Source organism: Giraffa tippelskirchi, chromosome X (assembly GCF_054371585.1).
Source record: "Giraffa tippelskirchi isolate mGirTip1 chromosome X, T2T-mGirTip1v1.2.pri, whole genome shotgun sequence".
Taxonomy (NCBI): domain Eukaryota; kingdom Metazoa; phylum Chordata; class Mammalia; order Artiodactyla; family Giraffidae; genus Giraffa; species Giraffa tippelskirchi.
In genome coordinates this window covers 45,465,112-45,480,695 of record NC_137289.1, presented here as the reverse complement: position 1 = coordinate 45,480,695, position 15,584 = coordinate 45,465,112, and positions in this window count along the sequence as shown.

Here is a 15,584-nt window from a genome sequence, read left to right as displayed (position 1 = left end):
GTTCTAGTTTCATTCTTTTATAAGTGGTTGACCAGTTTTCCCAGCACCACTTGTTAAAGAGATTGTCTTTTCTCCATTGTATATTCTTGCCTCCTTTGTCAAAGATAAGGTGTCAAAGATAAGGTGTGTGGATTTATCTCTGGGCTTTCTATTTTGTTCCATTGATCTATATTTCTGTCTTTGTGCCAGTACCATACTGTCTTGATGGCTGTGGCTTTGTAGCAGAGCCTAAAGTCAGACAGGTTGATTCCTCCAGTTCCATTCTTCTTTCTCAAGATTGCTTTGGCTATTCGAGGTTTTTTGTATTTCCATACAAACTGTGAAATTATTTGTTCTTGTTCTGTGAAAAATACCATTGATAGCTTGATAGGGGTTGCATTGAATCTATGGATTGCTTTGGGTAGTATACTCATTTTCACTATACTGATTCTTCCAATCCACGAACATGGTATATTTCTCCTTCTACTTGTGTCATCTTTGATTTCTTTCATCAGTGTTTTGTAGTTTTCTATATATATAGGTTTTTTGTTTCTTTAGGTAGATTTATTCCTAAGTATTTTATTCTTTTCATTGCAATGGTGAATGGAATTGTTTCTTTAATTTCTCTTTCTGTTTTCTCATTGTTAGTGTATAGGAATGCAAGGGATTTCTGTGTGTTACCTTTATATCCTGTGACTTTACTATATTCATTGATCAGCTCTGGTTATTTTCTGGTGGAGTCTTTAGGATTTTCTATGTAGAGGATCATGTCATCTGCAAACAGTGAGAGTTTTACTCCTTCTTTTCCAATCTGGATTCCTTTTATTTCTTTTTCTGCTCTGATTGCTGTGGCCAAAACTATGTTGAATAGTAGCAGTGAGAGTGGGCATCCTTGTCTTGTTCCTGACTTTAGGGGAAATGCTTTCAGTTTTTCACCATTGAGGATAATGTTTGCTGTGGGCTTATCATATATGGCTTTTATTATATTGAGGTATGTTCCTTCTATGCCTGCTTTCTGGAGGGTTTTTATCATAAATGGTTGTTGAATTTTGTCAAAGGCTTTCTCTGCATCTGTTGAGATAATCATGTGGTTTTTATCTTTCAATTTGTTAATGTGGTGTATCACACTGATTGATTTGTGAATATTGAAGAATTCTTCCATCCCTGGGATAAAGCCCACGTGGTCATGATGTGTGATCTTCTTAATATGTTATTGGATTCTGTTTGCTAGAATTTTCTTAAGGATTTTTGCATCTATGTTCATCAGTGATATTGGCTTGTAGTTTTGTTTTTTTGTGTCATCTTTGTCTGGTTTTTGTATTAGGGTGATGGTGGCCTCATAGAAAGAGTTTGGAAGTTTACCTTCCTTTGCAATTTTCTGGTAGAGTTTGAGTAGGATAGGTGTTAGCTCTTCTCTAAAATTTGGTAGAATTCAGCTGTGAAGCCATCTGGTCCTGGGATTTTGTTTGCTGGAAGATTTATGATTACAATTTCAATTTCTGTGCTTGTGATGGGTCTATTAATATTTTCTATTTCTTCCTGTCTCAGTTTTGAAAAGTTTTACTTTTCTAAGAATTTTTCCATTACTTCCAAGTTGTCAATTTTATTGGCATATAATTGCTGATAGTAGTCTCTTATGATCCTTTGTATTTCTGTGTTGTCTATTGTGATTTTCTATTTTCATTTCTAATTTTGTTTATTTGATTCTTCTCCCTTTTATTCTTGATGATTCTGACTAATGGTTTGTCTATTTTATTTGTCTTCTCAAAGAACAAGCTTTTAGCTTTGTTGATTTTTGCTATGGTCTCCTTTGTTTCTTTTTCATTTATTTCTGCCTTAATTTTTATGATTTCCTTCCTTCTACTCACCCTGGGGTTCTTCATTTCTTCTTTTTTTAGTTGCTTTAGGTGTATAGTTAGGTTATTTATTTGATTTTTCACTTGTTTCTTGATGTAAGCTTGTAATTCTATGAACCTTCCCCTTAGCACTGCTTTTACTGAATCCCATAGGTTTGGGGTTGTTGTGTTTTCATTTTCATTCATTTCTATGCATATTTTGATTTCTTTTTTGATTTCTTCTGTGATTTGTTGGATATTCAGAAGTGTGTTGTTTAGCCTCCATATGTTTATATTTTTAATAGTTTTTTTTCCTGTAGTTGACATCTAATCTTACCACATTGTGAGCAGAAAAGATGCTTGGAATGATTTTCATTTTTTAAAATTTACCAAGGCTAGATTTATGGCCCAGGGTGTGATCTATCCTGGAGAACGTTCCGTGTGCACTTGAGAAAAAGGTGAAATACATTGTTTTGGGGTGAAATGTCCTATAGATATCTATTAGGTCTAGCTGGTCCGTTGTATCATTTAAAGTTTGTGTTTCCTTGTTAATTTTCTGTTTAGTTGATCTATCCATAGGTGTGAGTGGGGTATTAAAGTCTCCCACTATTACTATGTTACTGTTAATTTCCCCTTTCATGCTTGTTAGCATTTGCCTTACATATTGCGGTGCTCCTATGTTGGGTGCATATATAATTGTTATATCTTCTTCTTTGATTGATCCTTTGATCATTATGTAGTGTCCTTCTTTGTCTCACTTCACAGCCTTTATTTCAAAGTCTATTTTATCTGATATGAGTATTGCTACTCCTGCTTTCTTTTGGTCTCAATTTGTGTGAAATATCTTTTTCCAGCCCTTCACCTTCAGTCTGTATATGTCCTTTGTTTTGAGGTGGGTCTCTTGTAGACAGCATATATAGGGGTCTTGTTTTTGTATCCATTCAGCCAGTCTTTGTCTTTTGGTTGGGGCATTCAACCCATTTACATTTAAGGTAATTATTGATAAGTATGAACCCCTTGCCATTTACTTTGTTGTTTGGAGTTCAAGTTTATACACCTTTTCTGTGTTTCCTGTCTAGAGAAGATCCTTTAGCATTTGTTGAAGAGCTGGTTTGGTGGTGCTGAATTCTCTCAGCTTTTGCTTGTCTGTAGAACTTTTGATTTCTCCTTCATATTTGAATGAGATCCTTGCTGGGTGCAGTAATGTGGGTTGTAGGCTTTTCTCTTTCATCACTTTAAGTATGTCCTGCCAATCCCTTCTGGCCTGAAGAGTTTCTATTGAAAGATCAGCTGTTATCCTTATGGAAATCCCCTTGTGTGTTATTTGTTGTTTTTCCCTTGCTGCTTTTAATATTTGTTCTTTGTGTTTGATCTTTGTTAATTTGATTAATATGTGTCTTGGAGTGTTTTGCCTTGAGTTTATCCTGTTTGGTATTCTCTGGGTTTCTTGGGCTTGGGTGGTTATTTCATTCCCCAATTATGGAAGTTCTCAACTATTATCTCCTCAAGTATTTTCTCATGGCCTTTCTTATTGTCTTCTTCTGGGACTCCTATGATTCAAATGTTGGGGCATTTCCCATTGTTCCAGAGGTCTCTGAGGTTGTCCTCATTTCTTTTAATTCTTTTTTCTTTTTTCCTCTCTGCTTCATTTATTTCCACTATTCTATCTTCCACCTCAATTATCCTATCTTCTGCCTCAATTATTCTACTGTTGGTTCCCTCCAGAGTGTTTTTGATCTCAGTTATTGTATTATTCATTATTGATTGACTCTTTTTTATTTCTTCTAGGCCCTTGTTAAACATTTCTTGCATCTTCTCAATCCTTGTCTCCAGACAATTTATCTGTAACTCCATTTTGTTTTCAAGATTTTGGATCATTTTCACTATCATTATTCGAAATTCTTTTTCAGGTAGACTCCCTATCTCTTCCTCTTTTTTTTGGTTTGGTGGGCATTTATCCTGTTCCTTTACCTGCTGAATATTTCTCTGCCTTTTCATCTTGTTTAGATTGCTGTGTTTGGAGTTTCATCTTGTTTAGATTGCTGTGTTTGGAGTGGCCTTTCTGTATTTTGGAAGTTTGTGGTTCCTCTTTATTGTGTAGGTTCCTCCCTGTGGGTGGGGTTTGATGGGTGGCTTGTCAAGGGTTCCTTGTTAGGGAGGCTTGCTTCGGTTTTCTCGTGAGTGGAGCTGGATCTCTTCTCTCTGGAGTGCAATGAAGTGTCCAGTAGTGAGTTTTGAGGTGTCTGTAGGTTTGATGTGACTTTTGACTGCCTGTATTTTAATGCTCAGGGTTATGTTCCTGCATTGTTGGAGAATTAGTTTGGTGTGTCTTGCTCTGAAACTTGTTGGCTCTTGGGTGGAGCTTGGTTTCAGTATAGGTATGGTGGCTTTTGGATGAGCTCTTGTCGATTAATGTTCCCTGGAGTCAGGAGTTTCCTGGTGTTCTCAAGTTTTGGATTTAAGCCTCCTGCCTCTGGTTTTCAGTCTTATTCTTATAGCAGCCTCAAGACTTCTCCATCCATACCGCACTGATGATAAAACATCTGGGTTAATGGAAAAAAGATTCTCTATAGTGAGGGACACCCAGAGAAGTTTGCATAATTACATGAAGCAGAGAAGAGAAAGGAGGGAGATAGAGGTTACCAGGAGGAGAAGAGAAGGAGTCAAAAGGAGAGAGAGAAATCTAAACAGTAATCAATTCCCTATGTGCTCTCCACAGTCTGGAACACCCAGAGAGGTTCATAGAGTTACACAGAGAAGAGAAGAGGGAAGAAGGAGATAGAGGTGACCAGGAGGTGAATAGGGGGAGTCAAAAGGAGAGAGAGAGATCTAGCCAGTAATCAGTTCCCTAAGTGTTATCCACAGCCCGGAACACCCAAAGAGATTCACAGAGTTGGGTAGAGAAGAGAAGGGGGAGGGAGGAGATAGAGGTGACCAGGGGGAGAGAAAGGAGAGTCAAAAGGGGGAGAGGGCAATCAAGCCAGTAATCACACTCCTAAGTAAAAATGGGTACTGAAGATTGGATTCTTAAAGGTACAAAATTGTTATCAAATACCAAAAAGCAAAGATTAAAAATCTAGAGAGGAGGTTAGACTCTCAAAAATACAATATTAAAAAAACAAAACAAAATCACAAAAATTATAAAAATATATATGAAATTTGCTTTTAAAATAGGGTCTTTTTTTTGCAAGATAATAGTAGGTTATAAAAATGAAATTAAAGGAGTAATAAAGAACTTAAAGTTAAAAAAATTTAAAAAAATGAGAGTAGTAAAATATATGTAAGAATTTCTCTGGAGCTGTTGAGGGCAGTGTGGCGTCAGTTCAGTTTCAGATAGTTCCTTGTTCCAGCTTATACTTCTTCTCAAGGTCTATAGGCCCCTCCCAATGTAGTCAATGCTAACTCTAGGGTCTTAATCTGTTGCCCCTGTCACTTCCAAAGCGGTTCCCTCTTCTTTGTTTATTTTGGCTTCCTCTGTTTGCAAGTCTCTTCAGTGTCTAATTTCTACCCTGACATAAGGGGGCGAAGGTGGTCACTTATTTAGGCTCACTTGTTCAGTTGTGCTCTGGGGAGGGAGGAACACTGCAAACAAATATCACTGGTGTGTGTGGGAAGTGCTTGCAGTGTCTGGGCCACACTGAGTTTGCCCCCGCTCACGGCCTGTGTCCTTTCCCTGTCTACACTGCTCAGGCTCCAGGTTGCTCTGCAGGGGAACTGTCTAAAGTGGGCCCTGGGTTGCATGCACTTCCCAGGTCTAAGCCTCTCAGGTTCAGGTTCTTGGGTACTCAGCAAAGGCACAGACTCGGTTGGGCCTGCGTTTTGTGCTCTTCCCAGGTCGAAGCAGCTCAGGCGACCAGGTGCTTGGCAAGTGCACTCTCCCAGGTGTGTGGTGCGTCTTATCTCCTCCCCTATCCCAGCCACTCGCTTTCCTGGGTGCGCAGCAAGAACGCCATCTCAGATGTGCCGTGTGTCTCCTCTGGGGAGCTGATCTCTGGCTGTGGCCCTCCTGGTGGATGTCCACCGTTCAGGATCCCAGGAAGACTTGGTTAGCAACTGGGAGCCTGCTTGCAGTTTGGTAGAGAATTCCTTCTCTGGGGCCAAGATTGTTCCTCACCTTCTGGCTCTGGCTGTTGCCCGCCTGCCTCTCTGCCTTCGGCGGGGAATGGGCTGGTCTGCAGGCGGCTAGCTCTCCTCCGGTATTCGCTCAGTTCTTTGTTCTGTGAGTGGGCCTGGCAGTGCTTTAGGTTAGAGCTTTTTGTGGGAAAGTTCTCTCTCTCTCTATCTTTTTTCCTCTCTCTGTCTGGCTATCCCACAATTTGGGTTGCTATCTCATGTTAGCTCTGTCAGGTTGTCCTTAGAGCATTTAGGCCCGATCCTTACCCTACACAATGCAGCCCATGCCTCCCTGTTCAGCCCCCGCTTGCTGGTGGAGGACCCGAGCGTATGGGAGTTGCACTTAGGCATGTATTCTGTGGGGCTTTTTTTTTCCCCTCCTGGCTATGTTTCCCTCTGAGATTTCAAAACTCCCCACAGACTCGCTGGTGAGAGGGTTTCCTCGTGTTTGGAAACTTCTCCTCCTTCACCTCTCCCTCCCTGGGACGGGTCTCTGTCCCTAACTCTTTTGCCTCTCTTTTTATCTTTTACATTTTGTCCTACCTCCTTTTGAAGACAATGAGCTGCCTTTCTGGGTGCCTGGTGTCCTCCAGCAGCGTTCAGAAGTTGTTTTATGGAATTTGCTCAGCGTTCAAGTGATCTTTTGATGAATTTGTGGGGCAGAAAGTGGTCTCCCCATCCTATTTCTCCGTCATCTTAGGACAGCTTCTATTATGCAGCTTTAACTTACAAGAGATGTAAAGCAAATCTGCAAAAAAAGGAAAATTTGCAATTAGTCAGGAATTGTGATAGGCAGTTTACACATGCTATATCAAAGAATATACTATCCTCTTGGGGCATCATCTTTAAATTCTTTTTAGTTATGCATGCTTCAGTGTGAATGAGAAAATATTTTAATGGGACAAGTGTGGAAACCAGAGCACAGAGGAAGAGAACAAACGTGAGGCAAGGGAAGAAGAGAGATCAGATGGGTAGGGAAAAGTCAGTTATATTATGTTACCAAAGGCCACAACTGATCTATTACTTTAAAAATGTGAATGAAATCAGGAGCAAATTTGAAATAAACCATGGTTAATATTGAAGGCCAACTTCACATTAAAATAAAAATCAAACTTAAAAATAAGTACCAGCATTTTCTTATATTAGATGACATCTTGGAAATAAGTGAGGGTTTATTATTTGTTTTATGAGAGTATTGATCTTCTTGCTTGATTTTAGTTATTATCATTATCTTAATAAGGGACTTCATGTTTATATTATGATTAAAATCATCCTTTGCAATTATTTTAATGTATTGTGGTAGTTTATAAGGAAACTTGACATTAAGAATATTGATGTTTTGCATTCTACCTTCATCATCTATGGAAAGGTTTATGCTAATAAAAATCCTAATTGATTTTTACTTTTGAAGTCTTAACCCTACATTACTGTCTGATTGTATGTCAAGAAAGGGAAGCCTGACATCAAATACATATTCTTATACTATAGTACAATATAGCTAGAGGAAATAATTTTGAAAGCATACAGATATATTTAAAATATTTTTACTGAAGTTTAATTTTTTAAAGAAAGATAACACTCAAAGATTATGCAAAACTTTCTAGGTAGCCACATATGATTTATTAAGTAAGCTGGTGTGATGCATCATTGACAAAATCGATGACTCCTCAAATTTGTATTAATACTAACTCCGACAGTGAGTGATAATTACCTATGCTTGGGAAAATATCATAGTTGCATTCAAATTTACCTGAAGAGGATGAAAATTTAATAAATATTGTGATAGCCAGCCTTAAAAATGACCCCTGATGATGATCCCTGCTTCCTGGCATTATACCAGGTTTAGACTTCATGATCAATAGCTTATGGCAGGAGTGATGTTAAGTCACTTCTGAGATTGAGTTATACAAAACTGTGTCTTCTATCTTTGTTGTTCTATTTGTTTCTATCTTGGATCACATGCTCTGGGGAAAGCCATGTCAGTGGAGGCCTATGAAGATGCCCACATGACAGATAATTGATTCTTCCTGCCCACAGTTATGTAAGTGTGAGGCTAAGTGGATACTTTAGCCTGTTTAGAGCTTGTATTCCTAGTCATAGCTTAGCTGACACTTTATGGGAAACCCTGAGCCAGAACCACCTAACTACACTGATCCCAGTGTAGAGAATCCCACTGATTCTCAAAAACTATTGTTTGTTGTTTAAGCTGCTAAATTTTAATTTGTTACACAGCAATAGATGATTAATACAAATGATGGATTCAGATATTTCAAAGAGTTCTCTAGAAAAGGAAGAAAGCATTTGAAACATATTTGAACACATGACATTTTTATTTTATATTTTACTGCTCTACCAGGAAAACCTTATATGTTGGTGACTAACACACAAACACAAAGTGATAATAGCACCTGCCATTTATTTCTTGTGCTCAGATGCTCAGTCGTGTCCAACTCTTTTGTGACCCCATGAACTGTAGACCACCAGGCCTCTCTGTCTATGGGATTCTCAAGGCAAGAATACTTCAGTGGGTTGCCATGTCCTCCTCCAGGGTATCTTCCTGGCCTAGGGATTGAATCCACATCTCCTGTGTCTCCTGCTGCAGGCAGATTCTTTACCCACTCAGCCACCTGGGAAGCCTCATTTATTTCTTACTATATGTCAAACAATATACTAAGCATTTACAGATATTATTTCACTTAATTATAACAAACTTATAATGCATTACCATATTCAATTTATTGATAAAGAAACTCTGGCTAAGAGAGTTTAAGCAATTTGTCAGTAGTCATATGCCTGAGTGGTACTGCTGGAACTCAAAACCAGTTCTATTTGATTCCAAATTCTGATCCTAACAAATGTATGAAGGAAGACGACTGTGTTGCGTGGCTATAGTATTATTGGGAAAGATCATCCTGTACCTGAAATCCTTACCTGATAATCTACTCTGGTGCTTTTGAAGCTTGTTTTTACTAAGACCCCCCCCCCCCAGTGAAATATAGTTTACATCATGTTCAACACACACACAGACACACATACATGCACACACACCTGAAATAAACACTTGACAAAATAATACCCTTATGTAGTCTGATATGTTCTATTCCAGTCTGTTTTTAATTATAGCATTGCTGGTCACAATTTCCTAAATATGCTCTCATTTTGAAAAACTCATTTGTTGCTGATGCTTGGAAACTTTCCTTCAGGTATAAAATTCTTATGTTTGAGCATTGCTTTTTGTAAAAGTGCAAATATGACACAAGCCTGCATAAAGGCTACCCTTGTATTGCAAGTTAAATTCATTCATTTGTTCATTAGAAAAGTAAGTACATTTGCTGCTGCAATATGAAAGCATTGTTAAAATGTAAATGCCTTGAGGTTAAAATGCTTTTAATGTAAAGCCTTAAAATGAGGTCTCTATTCTCTAGTTCATCACAGGCTCCACAAAACCTATTGCTTAGCATGTATACATTTCCCACATTTCTATGATCACTTACATACCTGAAAGAACTTTGCCTTGTAGCCTCTGTGATCTCTTTTTGGAGCAGTGGTTATTGAAGTGGACAGTACCATTACTAGGGGATGTTTTAGAAGTGGAGGGGGTGGCATTTTCTTTTGGTTGTCACGATGCATGGGAGTGGTATTGGCATTCGGTGGGAGGGATCTGGGGATACTAGATGCCCTGAAATACATGGGACAAGCCCACCGAGTGAAGATTTTCTCTATATCTGATAAGGCTTTATTTTTTTCAAGTTTTGACATTTAGAAAATTCAAGTATAGTTGATTTATAATATTATGTTAGTGTCAGATGTACAGCATAGTGATTCAATATTTTATAGATTATACTCTGCTTAAAGTTATAAAATATTGGTTACATTCTCTTAATTCCCTAACCCTATTCTGTCCCTCCTTCCTTTCCTCTCCCCTCTGGTAATCACTAGTCTGTTCTCTATATCTATCAGTCTGTTTCTGTTTTGTTATATTCATTCATTTATTTTGTTTTTTACATTCCACATGTAAGTGATAACATGCATTATTTGTCTTTCTCTGACTTATCTCACTAAGCATAATACCTTCTATGTCCATCCATGTTGTTACAAATGAAAATTTTCATTATTTTTATGGCTGAGTAAGTATTCCTCCTTTCAATTTAGTGTTTTTCTTTTCTTCAGATGTATATCCAGGAGTGGGATTGCTAGATTATATGGTAGTTCTATTTTTAGGTTTTTTAAGAAACCTCTCCACTGTTTTTCACAGTGGCTACACCAGTTTACATTCCCACCAACAGTGTGCGAGGTTTCTTTTTTCTCCACATTTTTATCAACACTTGTTATCTGTATTCTTTTTGATGATAGTCAATCTGACAGGTATGAGGTGATAGCTCATTGTGATTTTGCTTTGTATTTCTCTGATGTTTAGTGATGTCAAGCATCTTTTCATTTGCCTATTTCCCACCTCAGTGTCTTCTTTGGAGAAATGTCTAATCAGGTCTTCCACACATTTTTTAATTGGGTTGTTCATTTTTAAATGTTGAGTTATAGGAGCTATTTATATAGTTTGGATATTAACCCCTTATTGCTCATTTCGTTTACAAATATTTTCTCCCACTAAGTAGGTTGTATTTTTATTTTGTTGATGTTTTACTTTGCTGTAAAAACCTTTAAATTTAATTAGGTTCCTTTTGCTTATTTTTGCTTTTGCTTCCTTTGTTTTAGGAAACAGATCCGAAAAATATTGTGACAGTTTGTGTCAGAGTGTTCTGCCTATGTTTTCTTCTAGAAGTTTTATGGTTTCACATCTTACATTAAGATCTTTAATCCATTTTGAGTCTATTTTAGTATTTGGATTAAGAAAATGTTCTAATTTCATTTTTTATGTTTAGCTGTCCAGTTTTCCCAGCCCCACTTATTTAAGAGGCTGTCTTTCCTCCATTTGTCTTTTCTCCATTTTCTCTCTTTGCTCCATTTGTCCTAGACTGATTGACCATATGTGTGGGGGGATTATTTCTAGGCTCTCTATTCTGTTCCATTGATCTATGTGTCTTGTTTTTATGGTAGTACCATACTTTTTGATTACTGTAGCTTTGTAGTATAGTCTGAAGTCAGGGAGGTGTGATACTTCTAGCTTTGTTCTTTTTTTGTCAAGATTACTCTGGATATTCAAGGTCTTTTGTGGTTCCCCATATGACTTTTAAATGCCTCTCTCAGAAATTTATGTAGGCAAAAACATAAAATTATTTGGGACTAGAATATAACTCCATTTTTTATATAAAAGCAAATTACTTTTGTATAGTTTTAAAAGCTGTTGAATTTTCTAAAAATGCAACTACTGTATAAATCAAGGGAAGGTCTTACTTTATTTTGCTTAGTATTTCATATAGAGTTGTTTACTATTTCCAAAAATCATGACACCAGTGCCAGTGCCTACTTGTGGTATTTGAGTTGTCAATACAATGATCCTGTATTAATCTACATTTGTAGTTGACACATATATGGTGATTTTGTCACATTCATGGTAATCCTATGGATATATTTCTACAGCCCTTATTTTCTTAATTTTTATATAATTGTAAAGGTTACACTCCATTTACAGTTATTTAAAAATATGGGCTATATTCCATGTGTTGTATAATACCTCCTTGTAACCTATCTTACACCCTATAATTTGTATGCCTCACTCCCCTACCCCTATATTGCCTCTCCCCTTTCTCTCCCCACTGGTAATCATTAGTTTGTTCTCTATATCTTTGAGTCTGCTTCCTTTATATTATATTCACTAGTTTGTTGAGTTTTTTAGACTCCATATATAAGTGATATGATACAGTATTTATCTTTCTCTGTCTGACTTATTTCACTTAGCATAGTGCCCCCCAAGTCCGTCCATGTTGTTGCAAATTATAGCCCTTATTTTGAAATGTCAAATATAAATAAAAAGTAGTGAAATATTCAGTTCAATGTTGTCTTGTGTATCTAAAATTAAAACTTTTTCATTTTAAGTCTGTACAAGTATCTGACTATTCCATTATGTCTTCCAGTATATCCATGCCCAAACATTTACGTATTGAAACATGTAATGTGTTATATTTATGTATTACCATATTATGAGGCCATTTCTTGGTATTTATGTTTTATGTTTTAATTAAACTATCACATTGATATTTTATGTGTAGATGAGTTCTATTATTTATGGTTTTCAGAAAGAGTGTATTGCAAAGTATTTAAGATAAGGCAGCATTGGTCTGATAGAATTGAGGACCATTGCTCTATAGCTATTGAAATGTTGCTTGAGCAGCTATTTAAATATACTGGTTTTTAGATACAACCAAAGCCTACTGAATTAGAACCTATGGGGAACATAAGCTCAGAAATCAATCTTTTAATAAGCTCCTGGGATGATTCTGATGCTTTGTAGAATCAGTTGATGAACTGTCATTTGGACAACATTGGTTTTAATATCATCATCTGGCTTTGTATTCTTGTGATCTTAGTCCTATTGTTATCTCTTCTTAGGAAATAAATTATTCCTTTCATCTTTTATTTTGAATATGTCTCTCCTCTGATTCCTTTATCTCTGTCTACACCTGTGCTTAAAGTGGCTAAAAGAAGTTCTTATTTGACCCCATTTTCCTCCTAAAACTGAGCTTTATCATTTATGTTTTCTTCCTGAATGAATGGTTGAAAGAGTTGTGTAATGATTTCTTATCTCCACTAATATTTCTTTGTTCTCAACAACTTGTAATATGTCTTCTGCCCTCAGCACTGTAATGAAACTACTCTTTCAAGCTCTTCTGACAATACAGTGACACCTTTACAATTCTCATCCTGCTCAGTTCCTTTGCAGCATTATACACTTTTGAATATCTTTTCCTGATGGAAAATTTTGTTTTTCTTGAAAGTAAACAGTAAGCTCTCCTGATTCTCCTTTACCCTTCTGATAAACATGGATAAAGTTTCCTTGCCTTAAACATGTTTTTCTAATCTACTCGTTATAGATCTTTTCAAAGATCAGTCCCCAGATCAATTTTTTGTATAAATATATATTCCCTAAATTGTGTCAGTAGCCATTTTTTAAGGATTCAGGCCTATATTTTCATTTCTCTTCTAAGCATTTATTTATACACAATATATCCTGAAGATATCTCAGTTTTATGCATCTGAAACTGAACTAATCTTTTCTCATAAACTAGCCACAGTTGTTTTCCTAGATAGTTAATATCACCATCAAATTACTCAGACTTGAAACCTCAGTCAACTTAACTTTTTCTCATCCTTCATATATAATCAGTTATGAACTTTTACTGGCTCTTCTGAAAAATCTGCTACAAATCTTTAAATTCATACTGCATCTGTCATCATTTCAAGTACTTGTTACCTTCCACTTTGACTCTGACCTCCTAACTGGTCTCCTTTTTATTAAGCTCTCTTCTTTCTAGATTAACATCTCAGCAGTTAACAAATTAACCTCTGGAGCTATGCTGTCAGTGTTTGACTTTATCACTTACTACATGACCTTGAACAAGTCCTTAGTCTCTCTCTGTGCTTTAATTTCCCCATCTATAAAATAAAGCTACAAGAGTATCTACCACGTAAGATTGTTTTGATGATGAAAGCAAATGTTATATGTATAGTGCTTCAAAAGGTGCATGAAACAGGGTAAGCACTCAACATCTGTGAACTGTTATTAACTCTTTGACTTACTAGCATTTTTACCCAGGTTTGTTCTCCCATTCAGAGTTTTCTTGAGTTCTCTACTCTTAGAAGTCTTTGCAGTTCTAAGTAGCTTCAATTATATATTGAGGCTCATTTGATTTGATCTTTTACATAAATTAAGCATGAGAGAATGGATTTCCTTTCACTTTGCTCCCTTTGGAGTATTTTGATAAACTACATCATAATAGAAATTATTCTCTGTCCAGGTCAGAAGAGATTAAATATTCCTATCTTATACTATTATTTTCATTTATTGGATCACTTATATCTCATCTGTGAAATTTGACCGATTAATGTGGCCTCACATTTCTGAGTAACGAACAGAGTACTTCATGAAGTCAGTTACTATTTCTTTGATGTATACACTCAGTTATGCCTTAGGTGCAATTTTTATTGAAGTATAGTTGATTTACAATGTTTTGTTAGTTTCAGGTATACGGCAAAGTGATTCAGGTATATATATATATATATATATAATATATATATATATATAATATATATATAATCAGTTATCACCATATATATACATATATATATACACACACACACATACTTTTTTAGTTTCTTTTTCATTATAATTTATTACAAGATATTGAATAGAGTTTCCTGTGGTATAAGTAGGTCCTTGCTTATCTGTTTTATATATAGCAGTGTGTATCTGTTAATATGACTTACTTCACTTAATATGATAATCTCTATATCCATCCATGTTGCTGCAAATGACATTATTTCATTTCTTATGGTTGAGTAATATCCCATTGTGTGTATATATGCATACAGGCCTTATTTTCTTTGTCCATTCATTTGTTGATGGACATTTAGGTTGCTTCCATGTCCTGACTATTGTAAATTGTGTTGCAATGAACATTCAGTTCATTGTATCTTTTCAAGTTAGAGTTAGATGCTATACTTTTTTCTATCAGCTAATGAAATTTCTTCATGGAAGGCGAAGGAAAAAATCTAACTATAATTCAGAACTGTGATACTAACTTTGAGAATGATATTCCTTGAAATAGTCCTTTATTTGGTAGACAAAGGAAATCTTTTGGAGGGAGGTGATATTTACATAAGCTTTTTACAATATGCTTCTCTTCTACATTTCTTTCTTTGACCATTTTATATGTACTTTATACAGTACATGTTGAATGTTTCAAGATAAGCCAATCTCTTTTCTCTGATTAGATTTGACTTTTATAACCAGAGTGATAGATTCCCACCTCTACCCTCACTTATTCTAAACAAACTGTGTGAGATTTGAGTGGATGGATGTTGGATAAGAGTTCAGAGAGCTCATGCACAATACAACTAACCCCAGGAAATCAAACTTGGCCAAGGGCAAGAGAATGCAATGCATTTTCCATGTTGCCTTTCACAGCATTAAGAACAAGACTGCAGATCTGAAATGGAGTCCCTTATACTAAGCCCCATGTCATCAAACCTAAACTTAATTATGGTTTTGGCTCTTCCAGAAATGGAACCTTAAACCAGTGAATTAGGAATCTCCTTATCAGCACTAGTTAGTTAGGTCATCTGCCTAATATATCCCTACCATCCCCTAAATGAATGTAACCTTACAATAACCAACCCACGTTTTTGCCAACTGCACCTTGCTTGCTCTTGCTCCCCTCAACCTATAAATTTTTTCATTTTGTGTAGCTCCTTGGAGTTCCTTTCTATCTGTTAGATTGGATGATGCTCAATTCATGAATCACTGAATAAATCCAAAAAGGTCTTTAAATTTTACTCAATTAATTTAACAACAGTTGTAAGAGTGTTTTCACAGTCAACAGGCTGGTAGAAAAAACTGCAGAGTTAAGGAGAGAATTGGAAGGGAAAATGGTAGAGGAGAAATCAGCAGGTTGAGAAGATAGCAAGGGTATGTTGGAGAAGAAATTAAAGACAACACAGATTGAAAGATGTGTTCATGAATTGGAATAATTAATATTGTTA